The sequence below is a fragment of the Papio anubis genome, chromosome 18 (assembly GCF_008728515.1).
Source record: "Papio anubis isolate 15944 chromosome 18, Panubis1.0, whole genome shotgun sequence".
Taxonomy (NCBI): Eukaryota; Metazoa; Chordata; class Mammalia; order Primates; family Cercopithecidae; genus Papio; species Papio anubis.
Genome location: NC_044993.1, coordinates 33704936 through 33730391, shown reverse-complemented (window position 1 = coordinate 33730391; position 25456 = coordinate 33704936). Strand labels below are relative to the sequence as shown.

The 25456-nt window shown below is 41.2% G+C and overlaps 2 long non-coding RNA genes across 8 annotated transcripts in view; one reads left to right on the top strand and one right to left on the bottom strand.

Moving 5' to 3' along the window:
- The window catches only part of LOC110742084, a 241127-nt gene that overhangs the window by 153365 nt on the left and 62306 nt on the right, over positions 1-25456 (bottom strand). Inside the window, exon 1 of one of the 5 annotated variants that reach the window (XR_004179661.1) lies at positions 8676-10966. The exons of the other annotated variants lie outside the window; for them this stretch is intronic. This is a non-coding gene — a long non-coding RNA (uncharacterized LOC110742084). Of the gene's footprint in view, positions 1-8675; positions 10967-25456 lie in introns of those variants that run through there. 5 annotated transcript variants of the gene reach the window in all.
- On the top strand, positions 5831-24317 carry LOC103880454. Of its 3 annotated transcripts, XR_641488.4 has the most exons (5): positions 5831-6721; positions 7109-7142; positions 8746-8830; positions 23455-23515; positions 24231-24317. It is a non-coding gene; the product is annotated as an uncharacterized LOC103880454 (long non-coding RNA). The 3 variants fall into 3 exon arrangements; XR_641484.4 differs by lacking the exon at positions 7109-7142; XR_641487.4 differs by lacking the exon at positions 7109-7142 and having other exon boundaries at positions 8691-8830.

Below are 25456 nucleotides of genomic sequence, written 5' to 3'. Positions count from 1 at the left end.
TTCCTTTGTGTTGTAAAGGCGGTTTTATCTTTCATACCTCCCTATTGAAATTATAATTTTCTACTTTATTAATGCACACTTTATGGGAGAGGAAGACCTGTTAGTAGCTGGAAGCGAGGACCTGAGGGAACAGGACAGGCAAAGGAGGAGTAACCAGGAAGATGCAAGGGGTTCAGGAAGGGAGGTGCAGAGACACCCAAGGCCATGTCATCTGAGAATGGGTAAGGTCTGGGTAAAGGGCTGCAGATTAGGGCAGCTGGTTCTACCAGTGGAGCTCAGGGGCCTGCAAAATAAATCATATCATGTGTGTATATCTCACTCCTGAAATGAGGCTTCATATTTACCCTATTCACTCAGGTACTCACTCACCCATCAGCCAGGAGGCAAAGAGGTACAGAAAAATTAAGACTGCTTTTAGGGCCAAGTGTGGTGGTTCACACTTGAAAGCCCAGCACTATGGGAGGCCAAGGTGGGAGGATCACTTGAGACCATGAGTTCAAAACCAACTTGGGCAACATAATAAGACCTCGTCTACACAAGAATTAAATAAATGAAAATTACCGGGGTTTGGGGTGGGTACCCATAGTCACAGCTACCCAGGTGGCTGTGAGGTTGGAAGATGGCTTGAGCCCAGGAGGTTGATGCTGCAGTGAGCTATGATCATGCCACTGCACTCTAGCCTGAGTGACAGAGAAAGACTCTGTCTCTAGAAACACAGACAGACAAACAAACAAACAAAAAACTAGACTTGGATCCTAAAGCTGGGCCCTAGCAGCAGTGCCAGTATTTAATTGTCATATGACACTGAATAAGTCATTTGCTATTCTAAGCCAGCAAAATAAGGCTAATGCCCACCTTGCACACTCCATGGGCAGGGTTGCCACCTTGCACAACTCCAGGGGGTGCCATGCCCACAGGAGTCTACATGAACTGAGCTCACCAGACCTAGGCAATTCGCAACTTGCACAGCCAAATGTAGCAGCTCGACTTGTAGTTAAAATGTCAAACGACATAAGCTACATTAGCCATGAACACTATTAACACAGCAGTATTATTATATCGGTCACATTCTAGAAGAGGGTGCTAGATATATAAAACACATATCCTTGAAAAGCTGAAATTTAGTAGCATCAAGTTTTACATTCTGTCCAATTCAACGATTATATTACCCTAGTGTTATCTTTGTCATTCAGACTATAGGAAGCATTAAAAAGAATAGGAAAATAGGTGTGGCTCCAAACCTAGGGTGAGGCAAATATTCGTCCTTATGCACAATGTATCTCCCTGGTCCCAAGCCCACTTTGCCCTTGGTACTATCAGCCTCTCGAAATACTCTGAGACACTCAGGGGATCTCAGGGAAGACCAGCCACCATGATGGACATCTCAGATCAGGTTAGGAGGACCAGAAATGTCCAACCCAAGAGGAATTTCCTTGGATGTCACAGCCTCTCACACACCAACTCACCATCAGGTCAGGGCAGCAGGTCCTGAAAGCACCCTCTCCTACTGTTATGCACTGAATGTCTGTGTCCCCTCCAAATTTATATGCTGAAATCTAACCCCCAATGTGATGGTGTTTGGAGGCAGGGCCTCTTTGGGAGGTATTCAGGTCATGAGGGTGGAGCCTTCATGAATGAGATAAATGCCCTTTGAAGAAGGGGTCAGAGAGCTAGCTTGCTCTCTTTCTGCCAGGTGAGGATACAATGAGAGTCAACTGCTTGCAACCCAGAGAAGCCCTCACCGGAACCTGATCATGCTATCACCCTGCTCTCAGACTTCCCAGCCTCCAGAACTGTGAGAAATAAGTGTCTGCCATTCATAAGTCACTCGGTCCAAGATACTTAGTTATAGCAGCCCAAATGGACTCAGATACCTCCCAACCTTCCACAGGCCACTTTTGCCTGAGAAAGAAAAAAAAACACAGATTTGTGACTCTCCAACTGCCCACTACTCCACTGACTCCAAATCCCCTCTGATTTTTCCTCTGACCATTGGTGAGGTTCAAGTCAGGCAGGTTAAAAATGTTAAAATAATGTAAAGTTCCTTGATCCCTTGCTGCCCTTCCAGGACGGGGAAAATGGAAATAGACAATACTTAAATGCATTTGTTCCCTTTCTCCATTCTCATTCACTGTCCTGATTCCCATCATCTGCATCAGATGCCTCCTAATGTGTCTCCCTGGTCCCAAGACGCGTTACCCTCCACACCTCCACCCCACACGCCTCTCAGAGCTTCTGCTCTAAAACACAGCTCTTGGCCAGTCATGTCCTTGGGTTGCAGGCTGCACAGTGCCCCTGTACCCAGAGGGCACCATCTCAGCCACAGGCTTGTTCCCAACCTCACCTCTACCTGCTTCCTCTCACATAACCAACATGGCAGCCCCAAGGAGTGGCTCTCTGTTCCTAAACAACCCTCATGTATCTATTCATTCAATGCATGTTTACTTGAGAGTCTAAGGTGCATGGAGCCCTGCACTGGGCACTGGAAATGTAGCAAAGGCAAATCCAGCCAGGATCCTGGAGCTCCCAACCTTCCAGGGAAAACAGACATCAGTCAGATAACCACAAAAATAAATGTGTGACTACAAATCGTGATAATTGATAAGGAAATGTGCTTTGAGATGTACTAGGCAGAAGGGCTGAAGCAGTCAGGGGGGATCCAGGGAGGTTTCCCTGAAGAAGTGATATTTGAGCTTACACCTGAAAAATGAGAAAGGATGAATTAGGTAACGGGGGTGGGAGGGGAGAGTGGCAGCAATAGAAGAAAGCTTTCCAGGCTGAGGGGCTGCCTGGGCTGGGGGCCTGTGAGCAGACTGCTGCCACTTGGGACAGGGCTGGGGGCACTGGGAAGGTCTCCAGGGGCCAGATGATGAGAGGCCTTAGATGCCCTGCTGAGGATTTGAGTCTTTATCCTAAGAGAAATTAGAAGGCATTAAGAGGTTTTAAGCATTGGGAGGGAGGGAGTTTGGGGACCGTGTGACGTGAGCAGATTTGCATTTCAGAATGGTCATTCCAGCTGCAGTGAGAAGGGGCTGGAGGGCTCAGGGTGGATGTGGGAGGTCCATTGAGGAGGTAGGTATTGCCTCCAGTCCAGGCAAGACACACGGATGCCAACTTGGACTGGGAGCTGAGAACGGAGCAAATGAACTGACCAAGTCAGTTTACCAAAGTAGATGGATGGGTGGTGCCATCTGGAAAGATGGAGCACCAGCAGATGATTGGATTTGGGTGAAAAGATCCTGAGGTCTGTTTGGGACAGAATGGGTCTAGGGAGCCTTTGAAGCTCCCAAGTGGAAATAACAGTGGCGGATGGGTCTGGGATGGAGACACACATTTTGAGAGTCATCTGCACACAGACTGCAATGGAAGATATGGACATGAACCAGATTTCTTTATATCACACTTAAAGCCACCTCCTCTTTCCAGTCACTCCACCTGTACCTGCCCCCATGCAGGGAGACAGGTCTCTGCTGCCTCACAGTGACCCCACAGGCCTCTGTATGAGCTCTTGCTGCTATAGTGCCTCTTATATATTGTTTTATGGCCACTCGCTTACATGTCTGTTTTCCCCACTTATGATCCAGGAACTCCGTGAGGACACAGACACATGGCTCTCCTCCTGATGTCCTCAGCACACAGAGCATGGCCTGACCCTTTTGTGAGCAGTAAGTTTTACAGGCCCACTTTTCTGACCCACCACAAAGCCCCAGTACAATGTTGCTCTAGAAAGAGGTGAAAATGCTGGCCCAGACCCAAGAGCCTCATCTAAAACCCAGTCTCAGAGTCCTCAGAGGGGAAACTATCTCACTTCCACATAGAGACCAAGATAGGCATTGAAGAATTTTTTAAAAAGAATGGTATTGATGTTTCCCCACTGTTACTACAGATAAGCAAGCACTCAGGGAATTTAAGGGGGATGGATTGGCAGGTAGAGAAATGGGTAAGCTCGGTCCTCAAGGAGCTTCCAGTACCATCTTTTACTCAGAACTCGCTGTGCTCATTATAAGTCAAAACAAAGTTATGTGTATTTCATGCGCAATATCTACAAAAAATCAAAGCCTCAGTCCTCAAGGAGCATATAATTTCAAGAAAATATAGAACAAACATAGATGAAAAGTTCACTCTGTCAATACACACAGAGCCACCCCTACCCTCTCCAGTGCCTTTTTCTAATTAGAAAAAGGTACTTTTCCACTAGGCAGACACAGCACCTCAGTCAGCAGGATATATGACTGGGCTGGATTCTGGATTTAAGCCCATGTCCCCCTACACTGACCTGACATCTTTGTGCAGTGCACAACCTGCACAACACATATATGACAGGAGTAGCAAGTGCTGATAACAAGGAGGGATCCATATAGGATGGATGAACAGAGACTAGCTAGAATTGATTGGGTAAGAACAGAAGAAACTACTACAAGGAATGCCAGAGGTATATCCAGTGACAAATCAGATTTGACCAAGGCAAAGGGTACACTTGATGGAGTAAGGAAATGAGATTGGGAAGCTTAGTTGGGGAGTAATCAGGGAAGGCCTCAAACACCAAGCTAAGGAGTTTGCACCTGACCTTGCAGGAATTGACCCCGCCTAGGGTCATTATCCTCCTTTCACCAAAGTAGTGCCATGGAGCGTTGGCTGCCAGGATCAATTGTCACCAAAGAAAGTGCCCACTTTCACCCTGAAGGTCATGAAAGATACCACGTAACAAGAAAACAACTAAATATCTTTGTGCTGACACAGAACCCCTAATAAGGTCCAATCCCTTGCATTTGTAGTCTGCATAAAAACGTATGTTTTATGTCCAATATATTTATTGTTACAATAGTCTCCTTTGATTAATAGGATAAGAAAGCAGGGCAATTAAGGACCGTGGTGAAGGTCAAAGAAAAAATCCACGGGGGCAAAGCTGTGACTTGAACCCAGGTCTTTCAATCAGAATCTGATGCTCAAGGGCACTCAGCCTCCCTGCACTTGCCTCGGCAGAGTCCCTCTCTCACCAGTCACCACCACGCTGACTACTTGAGTTTGTCAGCCCTGGGTCCTTTCCAAGAAAAGACAATGCTTCCAAACAAGCAGTAGTGACATTGATTATTCCAAGCCAGAGGCCGGGGATTCTGGATCATTTCCTTAAAGTACTTGCTCAGCAGCACCCGGGTCCTCACCCTCACTGCCCCTGGTCCCAGGAAAGATATGTACAGTACTTCATTTACATGAAGGGGAAAAGAATTCCCTGTGGATTTTTGCAGTCTCATTTCCCTAGCTTGTCAAATGCCAGCAGCAAGCCAGTCTGGCTGCATTGTTAGCTTGGTTGCATCTTATTTTTGTAGTGTTTTGCAGATTGCAGCAGCTTTTTTTTTTCCAGCTGGGTGAAAACATGTCACCTTTAAGCTTCCTGGTGTATCACTCAAAAGATTTTCCTATTCTCCTTGGACTTCATAATACAGAATTCTCTTCTGCTATCACAAGCCATTTTTTTTTCTCCAGGAAAGAACATAACATTTATTTTTAACACCATCCTCCAAGATATGTGATCAAAATGTAATTTTTTAAAAAACAAATAAATAAAAGACTTTCCAATACGTCACGCAAAGCATAAAAGACATGCTGTTCAAAAGCTAAATTTCAGTCATTGCATTTACATTCCCTTTTTTTTCTGCTTCACCCTTTTGTTACTAAGGAAGTCGGAATGAAAGGGGATTTGTCTCTTTTTCTCAAAAACCCATCTCTCGCTGCTAAGTTTCTCCACACCTGAATTCACACATCTCCCACATCATGATAATTACCTCCATGGTAACCACTCATGACATCACAAACACAATGTGATAGCAGAAGAAATAAGAGCTCCTGAGATCCTGTTGGATACAAATGCCCTGTACGACCTAAGGGCCTCCACAGCAGGAACAAAAGGAATTTTGTCTTGAGATTTTAGCAGAAAAGTAATTTTTGAAATCTATTCTTGGATTTGGACGTTTATTGGATTTCAAAGCTTCTTGCTGCCCAGGAGCTCGTGAATATGGTCAAAGGTCTGTGAAATTTCCAAAGCAGTACCACAGCAGATGAACCTGAAAGCAAACTGGAGGGACCAACAGAGTCCAGCCTATAGACATAAATCCTTAACTACACCTAGACCTCACTGTCCTTTCCAATGGTCAAAAGAAGGGCTCTTGAAATGGCTCCACTGTTTTATAGAAAACAAGGTGTTCCTAAGAAGTCTTTTTCTCCTATCTTTTTCTTACCCAAAATAAAGGAATGGCCCAAACCTCAAGCCAGACTTACCAGCTATAAACAACTTGGTGGTCAGCAGCCAAAAGAAGAGTAGACACGTCATGGTCATGTGGCACGTACACTATACAAGTTTCACAGAGAAGAATGGAAGCACTTGATTGTTCGACAGAGTGGGGAGATGTGAGAGGAATATTAACATTCACTTTCCACAGGCATTTTTTTCTGCAAATGGCACTGCTTTGGGACTTAAAATTTTATTCCAAATACTATTTAGATGCATCAGGGCTCTCAAAATATGGATTTCAAGTTGGAGACATCAAAGTGCATTATTTACTAAAACCACTGCAGCTTTTCCCCCCTCTCCTTTCACAAGATGCTATTGTAAATTCAAGCTGCTTTAATCTCGGTGATTTAAAAAAAAAAGAAAAGAAAAGGAAGAAAGAAAAAAAAAGTGCAGCTTGAAGAGGAACTGAACTCACAATCTGGGAGCTAGAAAGTAAATATTACCCAGAGAGTACCTCACTTTAATTACTGGCCTGAACATTGGTTTCAATTTACATGTGTCTTAATTAGCCACGGAAGGGTTCACCTATTATTCTCTGAATACAAAACTTAAAAAGCAAACAGAAAATAGGGAAAGAAAGGCTTATTTAAGGGTCTCCAAGGATTAATCTTTGCATTCTTCTCATTTTTTCCCCGAATTTGGGGATAAAATTTGTCGCAGGGAATTTGATCTTACAGAAACATAGAGTTTGGTTTGTGAACACAATCTACTTCTGAACACTATTTTAGCAAACAGAATTTTAGAAGCATAAGGCTCTAGCAGAGGGCTATACTGAATTTTGCATAAACTAAATAACGACTGTTTCCTCCTGAAATGCAGGAAATCAAGCTTCACGGATACGTTTGCTGATTGGGTGAGTGAATGAGTGAGTGAATGAGTGAAAACTCCAGGCTCCTTTACTCTTCCTACCTTTCTTTAACATCCTTAAACTTTTATTTGAATTTTTTAAAGTTTGTAAATTGTTTTGCTTGTCCATCTTGGACTGTCAGTTTCTGCCACCAAAAAAAAAAAAAAAAAAAAAAAAAGAGTAACATTAATTGTAATTGACTTTAAGTTCAAAACTGTGTCACACCAGATTTCTAAAAAGTTGCATTCTCAAAACAACTAGGCATTAACAACTAGGCTTAAAGAAGCCTTAGAATGGCTGTAACTAGAGAAAGATGTGTGGCTGACTGATTTACCGAGGACTAACAATGACACTTGGGGATTAAGCATTTCTGGATTATGAAGACATAACCTTTTTTATTAAGTCTTGAGCCCCTGACTCCAACTCCACCAATCAGCCAACAGTTATTCAAGCAGGTCCAACGGAGTTTCTGCACTGGGCAAGGAACTCTGTTAAATGCTTTGGGGGATAAAAAGAGGTCCAGTGGTGTGGTGGCTCACACCTATAATCCCAGCACTTTGGGAGGCCAAGGCAGGTGGATCACTTGAGCCCAGGAGTTCGACACCAGCCTGGGCAACATGGCAGAACCCTATCTCTATAAAAAGTACAAAAATTAGCCAGGCATGGTGGTACATGCCTGTAGGAGCTACGAGGGAGGTTGAGGATCACTTGAGCCCATGAGGTCAAGGTTGCAGTGAGCTGTGAGCATGCCACTGTACTCCAACCTGGGTGACAGAGCAAGACCCTGTCTCCAAAAAAAAAAAAAAGAGGTCGAGTACATGGTTGTTAAGAAGTTAAGAAGTTTGTTAAGGGAGGTAGAACCTCTATAGACCTATAGCAAGTACTTGTTCTAAGTTCTAAGGACCGGGAGACCACTTCTAAGTTGGGGGACAATTATGGGCTCTACAGAAATGATAATAGTCAATCTGTGAGGACTGAGCAAGAATCAATGGAGAGGTGTAATATATGCACTGTCCCCAAGCCAAAAGCCTGGTATATATTTAGAATAATGAGTACAGGACTGGTTTTATTGAGTGTCTGCTGTGGCCAGAGTGTGGAACAGAAAGGGGACCTTGCAGGTCAAAGCCATGCACCCAAGAGTGGATAATATGGTCAGCCTGTGATCTCAGAATCTGTGTAGAAGTGAGAGGAGAAGAGGAAAGGAGTGACAATGGCCTATAATGAGAGTTCAAAAGGAGACTTCTATAGCTTAAGGTAGAGATAATGTTACTCTAAGTGTCTCTGGCAAGAGCCAAGAAAGAGAAAGAAGAAACATAGCCTACTATTAAGCTGTTGGGCTCTAGAGCTTACCCAACCTTGCCCTGTTGGCCTGGAATGAGTTTACTGGGTGCTCCGTAGATGCAGTGGCTCTCACCCAGTAGCATCTCAAAGGTACTGCTCTGCTTCTAGTAGTTATGCCTATCATGACATAGTAGAAAGCACTGGCAGCTGCTTCTCAGATGGCCACAACCCCAAGACAGCATGTTAGGAACCACTCACCTATCAATCCCAAAGTCCTTAGGTCTTCAGCAAAGCTTGGACCACTTGGCAAAGTCTTCTGTCTCTATAGGAATGATGGGAAAAGCTATGGGACAAAAATCAGGAGAGTGGTGCTGGCTGATCCTGGCCTGGATATTGACCCCTGGGGACTTCAGGTGAGTCTCTTCCTTTCTCTGAGACCCAATTTCATTTGTTAAATGAGGAGGTTGGAACAAATACTTGCTTCTATGTCTTGTATTCTCTGAGTTGGGATCAAGTGACTGTCCCAAGTTCATGAAGCTACATGGAAGTGAGATCCTAGAACAGATCCTGTGTCTCCTGACCCATCAATCTAAAGTTCTTTCCATAATGCTGGGCTGCATGAGCAGATGTTAAGGGTAAGAGGTAACATTCATTGAGTGGATACCACATGCCAAGTGCTCTCTCTCGTGTGTCTGTACTATATCTAGTTAGTTCTTCCATCGTCATTTGTGTTAGATAAAATTTTCAAATCATTTTACAGATAGGAAGCAAACAGAAAGATTAAATCAATTACCCATAATCACACCATTAGTAAATGCAGAGCTAGGATTTAAAGTCAGTCCAATTCCAGAACCCATTGTCTTCATCTCTACTCTCTACACAGTAGAATAAGAAGGAGTAGTTCAGTGACATAAAGGACATGGAACCTTAAAACAGAAAATATGGCAGTCTTTCAGACGTGAATTCACATTGGAAGTATGCGAGCTTTCTGAAGAAATATTTTGGTTAGTGTTGCTTGCCTGCACACCTCCCCACTGATGACCACATGAATAGTCCCTGAGGGATCATTTGAGATCCAGTGGCTTTTAATGTGGTCTGAATGGAGTATGGATAATGACCATATAGAAAATCAGGAGGCAGTGGCCTCCTGGCTGACTCCTCTAGCTTATAAAACAAGGAAAACCAAAACCACCACAGATTATTTTTACTACAGAATAAAACCCAAGAGGAATCATCCCATTGAAATCTTTAGGGAGCCACGCTGACATCACCCTGAGGCACACACACAGGCTCACCCAGCAGAATACAACTTGGATTCACAACTATGCCAAGACAGACATTATTTTAAGTAAAATAAGGGGAGGGAGGACTTAAAACTTCTTTCAGAGGCCTATATGACATGATCTCTATACTTTATTTTACCTGTAATATCTAAGATCTTTCTTCTAGGAGAGTGAGTTATTTTTGAGCAGATTTTTCTATTGCTAATAAATATGTGTTAGTATGACAGAAAGAACCTTGGATGAAGACTAGTGACTGTTTCTAGGCCAGCTCTTTCACCAAGTGGCCTCTTGACCTTGGCTGGTCACTAGACTCTCTGGAGCCCTAGTTCCTCACCTGTAGAGAAGGGATTGATCTCTCTGAGTCAGCCAAGGACCAGGAGCCCTTGAATTGTGAATTTTGCTAGATAGATCCACCAAACAAAATTGTGATCCATGGAGATTACATTCAAGTAAGAACAAGAGGCAGTGCTCCTCTGGAAAAGAAATTAAGTTCAGATAAAAAGCTATGCCTTTCTCTGGTTCTGGAAGCTTGGCTGGGCCTGACCTGCTGCCAAGCCTTGGGGGCTCCTCAATCTATCCACACAGCAGGGAGAGCAAAAGCTCCCTCCCTGGGAAGCTGTTTGCATGAAGCAAAGCAGTGCAATCCTCCTTGACCTCCCTGGAGGGAAGGTTTGCCTCCTTCTCAGGGAGAGTTTCCACAGTAGAGATAGTAGAATACAGGACAAAATGAGCTGGACTGGATAGACAAGGCTGAGAGGAAAGCCACATATGAGACCACTGGATCCCTCTGGGATGGGGACACAAGCCCCCTTCATGATTCTGCCTCTTCAGAAAGTGGGTTTTCCCATAGCTCTGCCAGAAAAGCCTTTGTCACATTCTTGATGCTCACACACCCAGATGATGACTGTTTCTCCCTATCCTTCCATTCATGGTTGCATTTACCAAAATTTATATTTTTTCTGAGCCTCTAGGACCTTTCCCATGCTGTCCTACAGAAGCAGATAAGCTTTATTCAGTATTATCTGCATTGTGTAGAGTTGGGTACTTCAAAAGGAACTTCACATTTCCAGCTACCCTGTTGTGTCTCAGGATACTCAAAAGTATTCTGGAATTTTTTCTATGCATTTAAATTTTTCAAGTAAGGTGAAATTGTCAAACTCATTCTAAGGTGGGAAAATGAAGCATGGAAGAGTTGGGATTTATCCACAATTACACACGTAGTATGTGTCATGCCAGGATTTGAAGACAGTCAGTGTGACTCCAGAACTCATTCTTTTTTTTTTTGAGACGGAGTCTCGCTCTGTCGCCCAGGCTGGAGTGCAGTGGCCGGATCTCAGCTCACTGCAAGCTCCGCCTCCCGGGTTCACGCCATTCTCCTGCCTCAGCCTCCCGAGTAGCTGGGACTACAGGCCACCTCACCCGGCTAGTTTTTTGTATTTTTTAGTAGAGACAGGGTTTTACCGGGTTAGCCAGGATGGTCTCAATCTCCTGACCTCGTGATCCGCCCGTCTCGGCCTCCCACAGAACTCATTCTTAACCTCAACTCTCCACACTACATAATACAATAAGAGAGGGAAGCTCAATGACATAGGGACACTGCAAATTTACATACAAATGTATTCACATATATAGGTGTGGCTTTGTTTCCTTTCTGTGTGGGGTTTGCTTTTTTTTTTTTAGGATAAATGGGATCATACATTAGGTACCGTTTAATGAATTGCTTTCTCATATAACATATGTCTTGAAGATATTTCCATGCAGTTTTAGAATACATCAACCTTATTTGTTTATAATCTCAGTATATTCTACTATATGGATATTTATTTAACTTTCTTCCTACTGATAGAAAATTAAGTTTCTATTTAATTAAGTTTCCAGTTTTTCAATTGCAATGCTTCAGTTAATATCTGGTACTGTATGCAGACATATGAATATTTCTGTAGTATAGATTTTTAGTAGTGAAATTGTTTGGTCAAGGAAAAATGCACATTTTTGTAGTAGATTTCTGATAGGGTTTTGCCACCTTGGCTAAGGTCACAGTTAAAGACACCAAGCTGATGTGGACTCCAGAGACAGACATTATGGATGAGTATCCCTATAGCTTACACATAGTACCTCACATATTCCAAGGAGCCTTTACATATATTAGCTCATTTACTCGATAATAAGTTATGAGAGAAGGCCATTCTCATCTTCAGATAAAGAAACTGAGACCAAGCAAAACTAGAGAGATTTGTCCAGGGTCAGTCTGTGAATTAAAATCAGAGTTAGAACTAGAAAAAAAAGTCTCATTTGTATTAAGGCTATTTCATTAAAACCACATTGGTATAATAAATTGCATATAATAAAATGTTTGGTTTGTGCTTGGCTATTAGCATATCCATATATACAAGTTTTTAAAAGTAGACAACATGAGCACAGTTGAGCGTTGCAAGTTGTGAGGATAGAAATGTACAAGAGAAGATGGGAGTTGTTTTCCAGTTTGAAAGTACTATGATCTTATGATCCTAGAGAAGTAAATAAATAAAATGAAGAGAAGAACTCAGAAAGAAAAAGTAAAAGATACCAAAAAGGGTGGTTGGGATGTGAGAGTCTTACAAAAATTGGTCCCAGGAATCCTCACAGACAGTTGCAAAAAAAAAGTCCTCAGGACATACTAATGTCTTGTGAAAGCCAGAGTAACCCAGGCTCAGGCTTCTTGCCTAAAAACAGTATATAACCTAGAAATTTCTTCTCCAAACCCACAACAGGAAAAATGACAATTACTTAATCAACAGAGAATCTTTAGTAGAATCCACCTCAAAGATAATTTACTTCAAGTAAAAGATTTTACAGTTAAATATTTCTTATGATTGAACAATAGGTATCATTAGATAAAAGAATTTTGAAGAGGAATGAGTAAGCTTCTCTGCAGAAATGAATATAGAAATCTGTTCTTGATCATCTTGATCAGAATAATGACAGAAGGAGGAGGAAACTGTAATGATGTTTTGATAAACTTGCTCAGTCAGGTGCCCTAACATTTACATGTAAATTTCAAATAAGGATTCTACAAGGACTTAAGATACCTCCTCTCAATAGCTATAAAGACAGCCTGCCCAGTCTCAGCTCCTTTCACTTAGTTAGTATGCAATTTATCTAGAAATTGTAACTCCCCTCTAGTTCTGACTATATAACTTGCAAATGAGATAAATTAGGACACAAAGACAAAGACTCATACTGAGTAGTGTCTTCAAAGATGATTGTCTATCAGTACCAACAAATGCTTTTGAAAACATAAGCTTTCTCTACCAACTGCTCGTTAAGAAAGTGAGCGACACACACACACAAGAGAGAGAGGGAATGAGTCCATTCTGAAATCTATGTGGTTCTTAAGGAGAAGGTCTTGGATTATGAGAAATAGTTGGCAAGAGATTGCACCCTATTACTGCATACCACTGGGAGTTTGGGCTAGAATTTACAATTTTGGCTTTACACAGGATACTCAGTGTCCTGGCCACCCTGCATAAAAGATTGGCTGTGGATTTTGCCAAGGACTTATTCACATTTCAGCTGACCAAGATCTTCAATAATTGTCTGACTTCTAAACTACTCATTCTGAGGTCTTCTGCAGCAGTCCACGGGAAACAAAAGCCTTCATTTTCATTTAGATTTCTCCTTTGACTGGCTCCAGCAAAGAATCTCTTCTCTCTCTCCCTCTCTCTCTCTCTCTCTCTCTCTCTCTCTCTCTCTCTCTCTCGGGATTCTTGATAAATATGTAGCTCATAAGGAGAGCAAGCAAGGGGTTCAATCTGTGACAGGAAGGAGAGGAACTATGACACCTTTGTAGGACTCTCAACAGATGCTCACTGCACAGAGGGCTTGAAGGAACTATGAGATTGTTGTTGCTGTGGCAACCACACATGCCTAAATGAACAACAAAATTAATAGTCTTAACAGCCTTCGGTGGCATCAACAGGATGACAGCACTTCCTTTACTGGGAAATGTGTACCCTCAATAGTGACCCCACTTAGGTATGGTGCTCATATAAAGAAAAATAATATTTCATAATAGCAAACAAATAGAACAACCATCATGTGCATGTGCCACACAAACTTCTCTAAGCCACAGACAGCAGCCATGTTACTCTGTTTCCCTGCTGAAGTTAAGAGGCACCTTTCAAATTCCCAGGCCTTTTTGTGGCATTCTATTTAATTTCATCATGCTGCTGCTAGTCTCCTGTTGAGCTTTTGTTGTGAGCCAAGAAGGCTAATGGAGAGCTAAGGGAAACCAGAATGAGACACAAAGAGAAAAAAAAGGTAAAATTAGCTGAAGCCCATAATTGGACTCTGCCTGACCTTGAGGAAGGCACAATACATGTTAATTAAGCAGACTAATATGTTGCTAGCTGGAGGGGCTATTCTAGGCTAGCTGGAGGGGCTATTCTAGACAGCAGAAACAAAGTTTAAAACAGGTAAGAAGTTTTTTTTTCTTTCTTTCCTGGGTTGAGGTTAGTATTCTGGATTTTTCTATATATTTAAAATAATTAGATAAATTTTATCCTTGGGTAGAAATAGGAAATAGGAAAAGAAGCTTTCTTAAGATGTTAGATATTATTAAAAATCTGCTGGGCCAAGAAACATTTTTAGATCATGAGAACTTTTTGAGAAATTGCCCAGTTACTGCTCTATTAATTGAACTGTACAATGAACATATTTGTACCTTTCAAATGAGTGTAACATTCGGATCCAATTTTAGGCAGAAGTTTCACTCCCCAAATGTTTATTATTATTATGACAGAATTAGAAAGAAGAAAATATTTCAGGTTAAATAATTTGTCCAAAGTTCTGGGCAATGCCTACATTGGGAATTGAAACCTTTGTTGGAAAATGTGGACTTGGACATTAAAACCTATACTAATTGAACGGGGTCAAATGAATGGGGTAGCTGGCTTAGAACAGAGACAGGGCAGCTCCAGGGTCAGACATCCTAATGCCAGTCAGTCCACTCAGAAATACACTCAAGTTTGCCAAAAAGAATAAGCAAAAATATATAATAAGCTCCATGCAAACCCATCACAGCTCAGCGTATACACAAGACTGATAACAGATTTGAGATTTCACCTTCCTTCAAAAAGAATGAAGTGCACACCTATGCTTACAAATCCCATGTAGCGAATTATCAAAAAATGTTCTAAGTAGATTTTTGAGCACTATAGAATATGAGTTAGAGTCACACAAGTATTGCTGTTTATGATGCTACAATATCAGCCTGATGACATGTTAATTTTGCAAACAAATAGGCAATAGTAAACTGCATCTTTATTACACAAAATCTAAGGAATTTATGCCTTAAACACTGTCTTATGAAGTTGTGAGAGTTGTACATGGGAATGAAATTGTCATCTCAAAAGTTCCCTCTCCTCCTCACCCCCCAATAATGACCTCCTACTATTATAAACCTATAGTAAGTTTTATAGAACAGATTTAGGTGAGAATACATTATTAAAAGTAATTATGTATTCAATACTAAAAATCTCCCTTTGTCAATGTCCTATTTCTGAACTTGAGTGCTGGTTACATGGGTGCATTCACTTTATAAAAATTCATCAGAGCCAGGCACAGTGGCTCACACTTGTTGTCCCAGAGCTTTGGGAGGCTGAGGTGAAAGGATCGCTTAAGGCTAGGAGTTTGAGACCAGTGTGGGCAACATGGCAAGACCCCATCTCTACAAAACAAAAGAAAAAGTTAGCCAGATGTTGTGGCACCTGCCTGTAGTCCTAGCTACTTGGGAGGCTGAGGTGGGAGGATCCCTTGAGCTCAGGAGGTCAAGGCTGCTGTGAGCTACAGTCACACCACTGCACTCCAACCCGGCTGACAGAATGAGACCCTGTCTCCAAAAAAAAAAAGAAAAAAAAAAAAAAAGAAAGAAAAAGTCATCAAGCACTATTCAATCTTCTGAATGTCAGACTTCAACAAAAAGTTTTTTTAAAAACCTTCTCTTGTTTCTGCACTGCTGATCTCAGATGAATTATACACAGTTAGATGTTGCTTTAGAAACAACACATTTATTCCTATCAATGTGAAGGTTAAAAAAATGTTTTGTAAAGTAATCATATTGTGAAAGTGCATCAAATAAGCTCAATATTTAAATGAATGAAAGATGTGAATTGTATCTCTGACTTGGCCACTAACTGGTGGATGAATTTGAGCCTCTCTATAGGCTTCAATTTTCTCTCAATTAAAAAGGGCTGGGTGAGCTACCGTCCAGTGTCTCTTCCAACTTCAATATACGGTATTAGGTAGGTGCAAAAGTAATTATGGTTTTGCAATTACTTTTTGTTTGTTTGCTTGTTTTTGTTTTGTTTTGTTTTGAGGAGTCTCACTCTGTTGCCCAGGCTTGAGTGCAGTGGCAGGATCCCAGCTCACTGCAACCTCTGCCTCCCGGGTTCAAGCAATTCTCCTGCCTCAACCTCCTGAGTAGCTGGGATTACAGGCATCTGCCACCACGCCCAGCTAATCTTTGTATTTTTAGTAGAGACAGGGTTTTGCCATGTTAGCCAGGCTGGTCTCGAACTCCTGACCTCAAGAGATATGCCTGCCTTGGCCTCCCAAAATGCTGGGATTACAAGCATGAGCCACCACACCTGGCCTTGCAATTACTTTTCATGGCAAAAACTGCAATTACTTTTGCACCAACCTAATATTAGGTAGTAGGACAAATGACAAATGAGAATCCTTTAGGTGAATCTCTCTGTAAAACAACAAACCACTTCCTGGTTTATCTCAAGAATTTAAGAGGGAAGAAGGGTAGTTGGAGTGAGCAAAAGTCTGATTGTGTGATAACCTTGACTCATATGACTAGGCCTTGTTAACCACAAGAAAGCCTCAGTCTAGTCACATAATTCTGTAGTCCCCGCAAAAAGGAGAAGTTGTAAATTATTTCCTCCATTAAAGTCTGGAATCAGTAAGACTAGAATTAACCTTTTCCTGCCAAAAGAATTGTGCAGGGTTTTCAGTGGATCTAAGTTTAGTCAAAGGATCTCCTATTCCCCAAACACGTACTGAGCTCCTACTGAATGTCAAGCTTCCCAGTAGACACTGGGGATAAGATGGCAAGAGGGGCAGACTGGGTCCTCCCCTAGGGGCCTCTGAAGCTTGTGGAGGATACAGACAAGTAAGCAAGCAGTTACAGAGATATTATATTGTACGTGCTGTAAAGAGCGAAATAAAAGGCACAGGAGGGGTACATAAAGTTTTCTGGAGCAAGTGATGTCTAAATAATGGGTAAGAGTTAGCCACATGACTATGTGTAGCTCAATGCTAGGAGGCACCGCAGCCTGGAGCTGGCTCTGAAGTCAGGCTACTTAGCTTCAACTCCCTGTACTTAATAGCTGTATGAGCCTGGGTAGGGCTCTTAAGCTTGCTGAGCCTCAGTTTCCTTATTTGTGAAACGGGAATAATTACAGTGCTCATGGGTTGTTGTAAACATTCAATGAAAGGATCCATGCAAGCCTTCCTTAGTACAGAGCATAACTACTATTACCATCATTACTGATAGTGAGACAGATGTGGGGAGAGGACAGGTAATATTCCAGGCAGAAGGCCTGTGCATAGACAAGCCCAAAGGGGACAAAGAATATGGCCATTTGGCATCCTGAAAGTCATCCAGTCCAGATGGAGAGAAGAGTGGGAGGAAGTGGTGTGATGAGGTTGGAGTGGAAGGTGGAAGGCAGGCACTGGAGGGTGAAAGGCCCTCTATGCTGTGTGAAGGGGTTTGGACTTCATCCTGAAGAAAGGAGAAGCACTGAAGTCTTCTCAAAGGAGAGGCTCATGATGTTCACTCTCCAATTTATTAGTAGGAGAGAAGTGGGCTGCTCATGTAAAAAGTATTTTTATTTTACCCCAAAGCATTAAGACTCTGCATCCACTAGCCAGTTTCCTCTATAGAGGATAAGGTTATGTTGGTCACTAACATCCAGGGATTCCCTTCTTTTGGTGCATTCAAGATGTTGGATGCTCGAATAACTGCAGTTAATTCAGGAGAGACATTACAAAAATAATGTAATTCAGCCTCAGAGATCCAGTTCAGAAAATTAACATACTATATCTTTTCATGAGCTATGAGTTGCAATATACAGTAGGCCTCTGTTGAGTCATTAAACTTGCTCTATTAGATTACAGAAAATCCCAGACAACTCACCCTGCCCTGGCTGGATTTTTGTAGAATGCAGATCTCTTTTTTCTGACAGAGGAAAAACAAGCATGAAACATAGGAAGAGAGCTTTGTGTAGTATGGGGTGCAAGATACACACTTTCTGCCCTTTCTGTTTCTTTAAACCTGACCTCTAACGGAAACTTGAATAAGAACAAATCAAGGCTTCTTGAGATGAGTAAGTATTAGAGTGAAGTCCATATGGGATGGATGTGAGCACTGACATGATTCAACACTTAGAAATGATCTGGAAGAACAAGCAAGCAATAAATCTCTGATGCAGTCAACCCTAAGCGCTTCTGGGTAGTTTAATGCCAAGTCAGCATGAACCAACTCAGAGCAGCAGTGGAGAAGAGAATGGCAGGTGTGATGTAAGTGTATTTGGAAGAGAACGGTCCACATCTCACCTGTAAATGAACTACCAGTTACAACCCAAAAACAACACTGGAATTATGGTGTGGTCCCTGTTAGTCTATTAAGGCCAGAAAAATTAGAGTATCATCGTGACAGTCACTAAAAGCAAAAGAGGAAGCAAACCACCATTCTCCAGCCCTCTTAACCAAAATGGAGGCACACCCACTCCTAAAATGCCATGTGGCTTTATGGCCATGCACGAAGAAACAGAAAGCAGAAACTGCTGGCACTTTCGCACATCTCCTGTTTGTCCACCACACTAGCTATAGTGTTTTGCACTCAACGACGAGACTTAAGTATCAGTAATGAATACTAGTTTGCTCATGCATTTAATATTTATTGCAAAGCGGCTAAATGCAAGGCACCATCTTAATGCCTGGGAGCAATATTTAAAAAGGCAAAATATGCACACTCACCCTGAGTGGCTTAGTCTCTGGTAGATGTGATGAGACTTGGACATTATAACACAGGGCACAAAGTAATAAAAAGCCACAATAGAGGAGCAGATGAAGTGTTATAGGAATATCCTACACATATTTAAAGAATATTATTACGTCAATACATCATATATATATATATATAATATATATATATATGGTCTATTTTTATTAAGCACATTTGTTTTAAAGTTTGACCTGGACAGCGATGATCATTGTGATTATACTAACTGACAATTCCATTAATGCCCAGAGCCAGCAGCTGATATTGACTAGCAGGTCACAGTGGCAACAGGAAGATGAGAAGTTTCTGAATGGAGCTGCATTCCGAGGCTGCTAACAATAGTGAATATTAAGACAACTGACTTTTCTCTAATGGAGGAAGGTGGAAGGGAGAGTTTATGTAGCTTCCCAGTGAGATCCACCATCGTTTCTCCTGCCTATGCCCACAGGGCACTTGGTTTATCCTGCAATTGCTGCAAGGTGCAAGAGCCCTGCCCTAAAATACTCTTTAAAGGAGGGGAATAAAAAGTAGTCTCAGGATGAAGTAGCTGACATCCTGTCTCTTCCTAAGTCAGCTTAGAGAAGGCATTTACTATATTAATACCAACAACACTGTCTTCCCCTTCCCCATACCACTCCAGAAGGTACACATTGGATTTATTTAGGAGATTAATTTTGTCTGTAGAAATACTAGTTCTCCCTAACCCTCATAATCAGAGTTCAAGGGAGAAATCAATAATACTGTAGTAAAGCTTGAGAGATAAATGTCTTTGGGAGCATGACATTTTCATACCTCCTAAATATTCATATCTCTAAGCCAAGGAAACTAGAAAAAGGAGTTTCAATTTTGCCGCTTAACAATGGCAACAAAAGCCAAAATTGACACATGGGATCTAATTAAACTAAAGAGCTTCTGCACAGCAAAAGAAACTACCATCAGAGTGAACAGGCAACCTACAGAATGGGAGAAAATTTTTGCAATCTGCTCATCTGACAAAGGGCTAATATCCAGAACCTACAAAGAACTCAAACAAATTTACAAGAAAAAAACAAACAACCCCATCAAAAAGTGGGCAAAGGATATGAACAGACACTTCTCAAAAGAAGACATTTATGCAGCCAACAGACACATGAAAAAATGCTCATCATCACTGGTCATCAGAGAAATGCAAATCAAAACCACAATGAGATACCATCTCACACCAGTTAGAATGACAATCATTAAAAAGTCAGGAAACAACAGGTGCTGGAGAGGACGTGGAAAAATAGGAACACTTTCACACTGTTGGTGGGACTGTACACTAGTTCAACCATTGTGGAAGACAGTGTGGTGATTCCTCAAGGATCTAGAACTAGAAATACCATTTGATCCAGCCATCCCATTACTGAGTATATACCCAAAGGATTATAAATCATGCTACTATAAAGACACATGCACACGTATGTTTATTGCGGCACTATTCACAATAGCAAAGACTTGGAACCAACCCAAATGTCCATCAATGACAGACTGAATTAAGAAAATGTGGCACATATACACCATTGAATACTATGCAGCCATCAAAAAGGATAAATTCATGTCCTTTGTAGGGACATGGATGCAGCTGGAAACCATCATTCTCAGCACACTATCGCAAGAACAGAAAATCAAACACCGCATGTTCTCACTCATAGGTGGGAATTGAACAATAGGAACACTTGGACACAGGAAGGGGAACCTCACACACCAGGGCCTGTTGTGGGGTGTGAGGAGGGGGAAGGGATGGCATTTGGAGATATACCTAATGTAAATGACGAGTTAATGGGTGCAGCACACCAACATGGTACATGTATACATATGTAACAAACCTGCACATAGTACACATGTACCCTAGAACTTAAAGTATAATAAAAAAGGAAAAAAAAAATTTTCACTGCCTAAAATACAAGCCCTCTTACCTCCCCTCCTTTTTTTTTTTTTTTTTTTTTTTTTTTTGAGACAGGGTCTCGCTCTGTCAGCCTGGCTGGAGTGCAGTGGCTCAGTCACGGCTCACTGTAGCCTCAAACTCATGGGCTCAAGTGATCCTCTCACCTCAGCTGCCCATGTAGCTGGGACCACAGGCACTCACAACCACACCCAGCTAATTTTTTTATTTTTTTCTGTAGAGATAGGGTCTCTCTGTGTTGCCCAGGCTGGTCTTGAACTCCTAGGCTCAAGCGATTCTCCCACCTCAGCCTCCCAAGTAACTGTGACTACAGGCATGCGCCACCACACCCAGCTAATTTGTGTATTTTTTATAGAAACTGGGTCTTGCTATGCTGCCCAGGCTAGCTTTGAACTCCTGGGCTCAATCCATCTGCCCACTTTAGCTTCCCAAAATGCTAAGATTACACGCATAAGCCACCGTGCCCAGCCAGCTCTCTTACTCTTCTCTGTATGCTCTGACACGGAAAACAAGCTTATGTTGCTAGCTACCTGTGCAGTTATCAATGTCCACCTCTTCATGAAACCTCTTTAATTCATGCAAATAAGAGAGAGGCTTTCCCCATTCTCCATCATTTCCACCATCACATTTGCTTTTGCCTCTGCATGTGTTAGTGGCGGGAAGGGCATATTTATACAGCTGTCTCTCAGTTAATAGAACACATTTAACTGGGAATAGAGTTCCTAAATGTAATGCAATCACATTTCAGAATAATGCAAACTTCTTAAGATCATACAAATAATAATAATAATACAAAAATTTAAATAATACAAAAATTTTCAAGTATATAATGTTATTTTAAATGTTAGCAATGAAATTGATGAAGTAGTATCTATCTGCTAGGTTTCTAATGTACTAAGGTATATTGTTAGATGCTGCACAAGTTTTTTTTAAGTTGAAGATATAGATCCTATTTTTAAAAAAGGTTTATAATCTAGTTGGGAAGATAAGTTTTAAAATATACTCAAATTAAGTGTAAGAATTAAATATTAGAACAGTACCAAGATGTCTACTAAGTCCAGAGAGTTTAAGGGATGGAAAATAATGAGTGTAAATGTTAGACTTTATTTCAAAAGTGCTTGGGGTTGTTGGAAAATCACCAAGGCTTTAGGAATTTCTACCTTTCAGCTAGAATCACTGGATAAAGGGTAAAGTTGATGGCACTACTGTCAAGAGTTTCAGTTACTGTGTTATGTTTGTGGTATTTTTAATTGTGTGCTTTATTCTAAACATAGTATGACTTATTAAAATATTATATTCTTCCTTATCCAAGTCCCAAAAGGGTTTCCACTAATTAATTAATTTAAAGAATTTCAACTAATTAAGGAATATCTGTACTGTTCAATTGTATTTCATCTGGTTTCTTTTATTTTAAGAATAGTTGACATGATTATTGCCTTCTCTGGGTTCTCTAAAGTCTATAGTAGGTGCTAAAGAATCACAAACACATTCTGTACCTAATAAATGAATAAAGACGTTGTTTGGGAGAAGTAGAGATTCCATTTTGTGGATGCTTTAATTAACAACTGAACTTGTAACTTTCGTTCAAACAAAATAGAAATCTTAATTGCTAACCAAATTAACTCTTAAACTTGAGTTTTAAAACGGCATAGTTTGGGATTCTTCGTTCTCTTTCCCTTCATCTCTAATATACAAAGAACCCAAAAAGGTATAACACCTAGAAAAGGCAAAAATTGGCCGGGCGCGGTGGCTTACGCCTGTTATCCCAGCACGCCTGTAATCCCAGCACTTTGGGAGGCTGAGGCCGGAGAACGGCTTGAATCCGGGAGGCGGAGCTTGCAGGGAGGCGGAGCTTGCAGTGAGCCGACATTCCGCCACTGCACTCCAGCCTGGGCGACAAAGCGAGACTCCGTCTCAAAAAAAAAAAAAAAAAGACAAAAATCAAAGTTGAACATTTGGATTCAAATTGCAGAGGAAGAAAGGGAATATTTTAGAAAATCGCAAGGGATATGCCTGCTGTTATTGCTTTAAATCAGTTCAAGCACACACTGCATTTTAAGTAGTTGTTTGCCTGGTTTGTGTTATTTTTTTTTTATATAAACAAACATAAAACTATAATCTTAAATGCACGGTGAGAACCCAGATAATTGCTTTTAGTTTTATAATTGGGAGTCGGCTGTGACTCAAAACAGAGAATCTGAAAGCTACTTCTGGAGATGACACTATATGCATTCAAAATGATGCGGGTGAAGGACTTCCTGAGTGAAGCAACAGAGCACCTGTGGTCACTCCAGCCGTCTTTCCAAGCTTTTGTTTCATCCTTTGAGAGCTTCTAGAAACAGGGATTCAGATGTTTATATGTTTAGAAAATGCAGGATCAATTCTTTTGTTGCTAACTATAAAACTAAATTGTCCCCAAACTATTCAACTTCACACTTACATACATAAATTATAACATCATGGTTGAAAGCTTCTAAGCCTAATTACTGTGCCCATATGAAGATTATAATGCACCCCATTCTTGATTATTCGAAGACTAATTATCTAGGCCAGGCACTTAAGCTTGTCCTTATTCCCTTGGTTTTCTGCCATTTGGTTATTTTAAGGTTCACTGGCCTCTTCACATGCAGGGCAGAGGAAATAAAAAAAAAAACATGAAACTCAAATCAGTAAAATTTAACTTCCCACGTGATCTACTAAAACTTCTGGGATAGAGAAGGCAGATGAAATTAATGGTTAACATGAAGATGGAAGTTCTCAATGTATTTGATTTATTCACAGCACTCTTTTGCGCGCTCTGTCTCCAGCAATAAGCTGACCAGATGTCTTGAATTAAGTACAGGTAAAATAGAACTTGATGTTGACTTTTTGACCTTCCTGTTTTTTCACTTGGTTGATGGATTATGTCTCTCAGCTCTTCCTCCCTTTGTCCTTCCTTCTCCCTTTCCTTTCTCACTGTTAGCAGGAGTTACATTCATTCACTAAATGACAGTCCTTTTATTTTTGCCTTTGAAGGGGGGAATCCCTGGGATTTCCAGGCCTTTTCTATCACACTTTAGTAGCTTTGCTAAGCCAAACCCCAGTTCTATATGCTTATATGCTATCCCTAGTAGAGAACTGGTTACAGTCCTGTGACCCCTCCTGGGCTGCAAGTTTTATCATTTCTTTAATACCCTATCTGAAATCTTGTCACATTAGCTATTTATGTAGATATTAAAATGACCCAATATCCAGCCACCCAGCTCTCTCCAACCCCGCTCCCACCATGTTCCTCTGTACATGACAAAATTCTTAGCCAATAGGATATAAATCAAAGCATTACTTGTTTCAGTTCTGCCTCCCACTCCATGGGTTGTTCATCAGCCAAAGCTACAACAGTTTCCTGCGGCTTAAACTGTTAAAAATTCTATCAAAAGCTCAGACCACAGAAAGGAAGGATCCCCAGTGAACAGTATGCCTATGAATAAGATCCCCCAAACTCATAGGATTCATCTTCCATTAGCTCTGTGGGGGCACTAAAACCCCTGTTAAGCCTGTAATTTTGTGCCCAATATTAGAAACCACCGGATCCTAGACGCAGCCCTAAACCTGAAGGGTAGTGACCAGCTGTTCTCTCCACCTCCTACCAAAGCCTGAAAGGTTCATCATGGTTCCAGGATAATGAAGGAAGAGTAGAAGAATTCGAGTCACAGGTCACAGGCTTATGTTCAATTACAGCCTTTTCTAGTCTGATCTATGTGATGTGATGTTTTATGTTATATTGTGACTCCCATATCTTAGGTCTATATTGTTATCTACGTCCAACAGACTCTAAGCGTTTCATGTGCACCATCTCTAATCATCACAGCAACCCTGAGGTAGGTACTATTAATATCTATCAGACATTAGAAACTGAGGATAGCCCTGCCAGGAAATAGCAGAGTTGGATTCAAACCCAGACTGACTCCAAAGTCCATGCGCATTCTACTACATTATTTCACCACCCTAGTCCTGACCTATTTATCTAGTCTTATTCTCCTACTTTCTCAAATCTCAAGCTGCCACCAATTGAATCTTGTTATGAGCTAGTCTACAAAGAAGCCCAATCTGTGTTCTTAGTAAGGCCTCATTCCTGTGTAACTAACCAGGCCTTTCACTTAAGACTACTGTAACTTCACCCGGCCCTGCCAGGGAGGTTATAGCTCCTGCCCAGGATTCCCCAACCAAGGCCAGTGTCCCCATTAAGACTCTTTTCCATGTGGACTTTTTACAAAACCTACCATGAAGAGCAAGGAGGATGAAAATGAAATTGTATGAACTATAGAAATGTAAATGGTATATGGGAGCATAGATTACTAAGAAATGGAAATAAGGATTAAGATAATCTGGAAAGTTAACACCCATCTAATACGAGGTAGGCTGATAAATAATAAAATATACCAACAATTGACACAGAAATTAAAATCAGTAAAATAAAATAGCATACATTCCTGAAAGACACAAGGTAGACTTGAACACAAGCAAAAATATCCTCTATTCTTGGATAGGATGATTCAGCATCACATATATATTGGCTCTTCCTAAGTTAATTTATAATTGAACTCAGTTCCAATAAAAATAACAACAAGCCTTTCTAAGGAGTTAGACAAATTGAAACTACAGTTCATATGGAAAAACAAACCTTTAAGAATAGCCAGAAAAATGGTGAAAAAGAGAAACTATGAGGGTGGAGTGGGGAGGGAGAAAGAGCCCCATCAGACAGTCAAACATACTATAAAGCCTCCAAGTTCCCATTTAATCTACA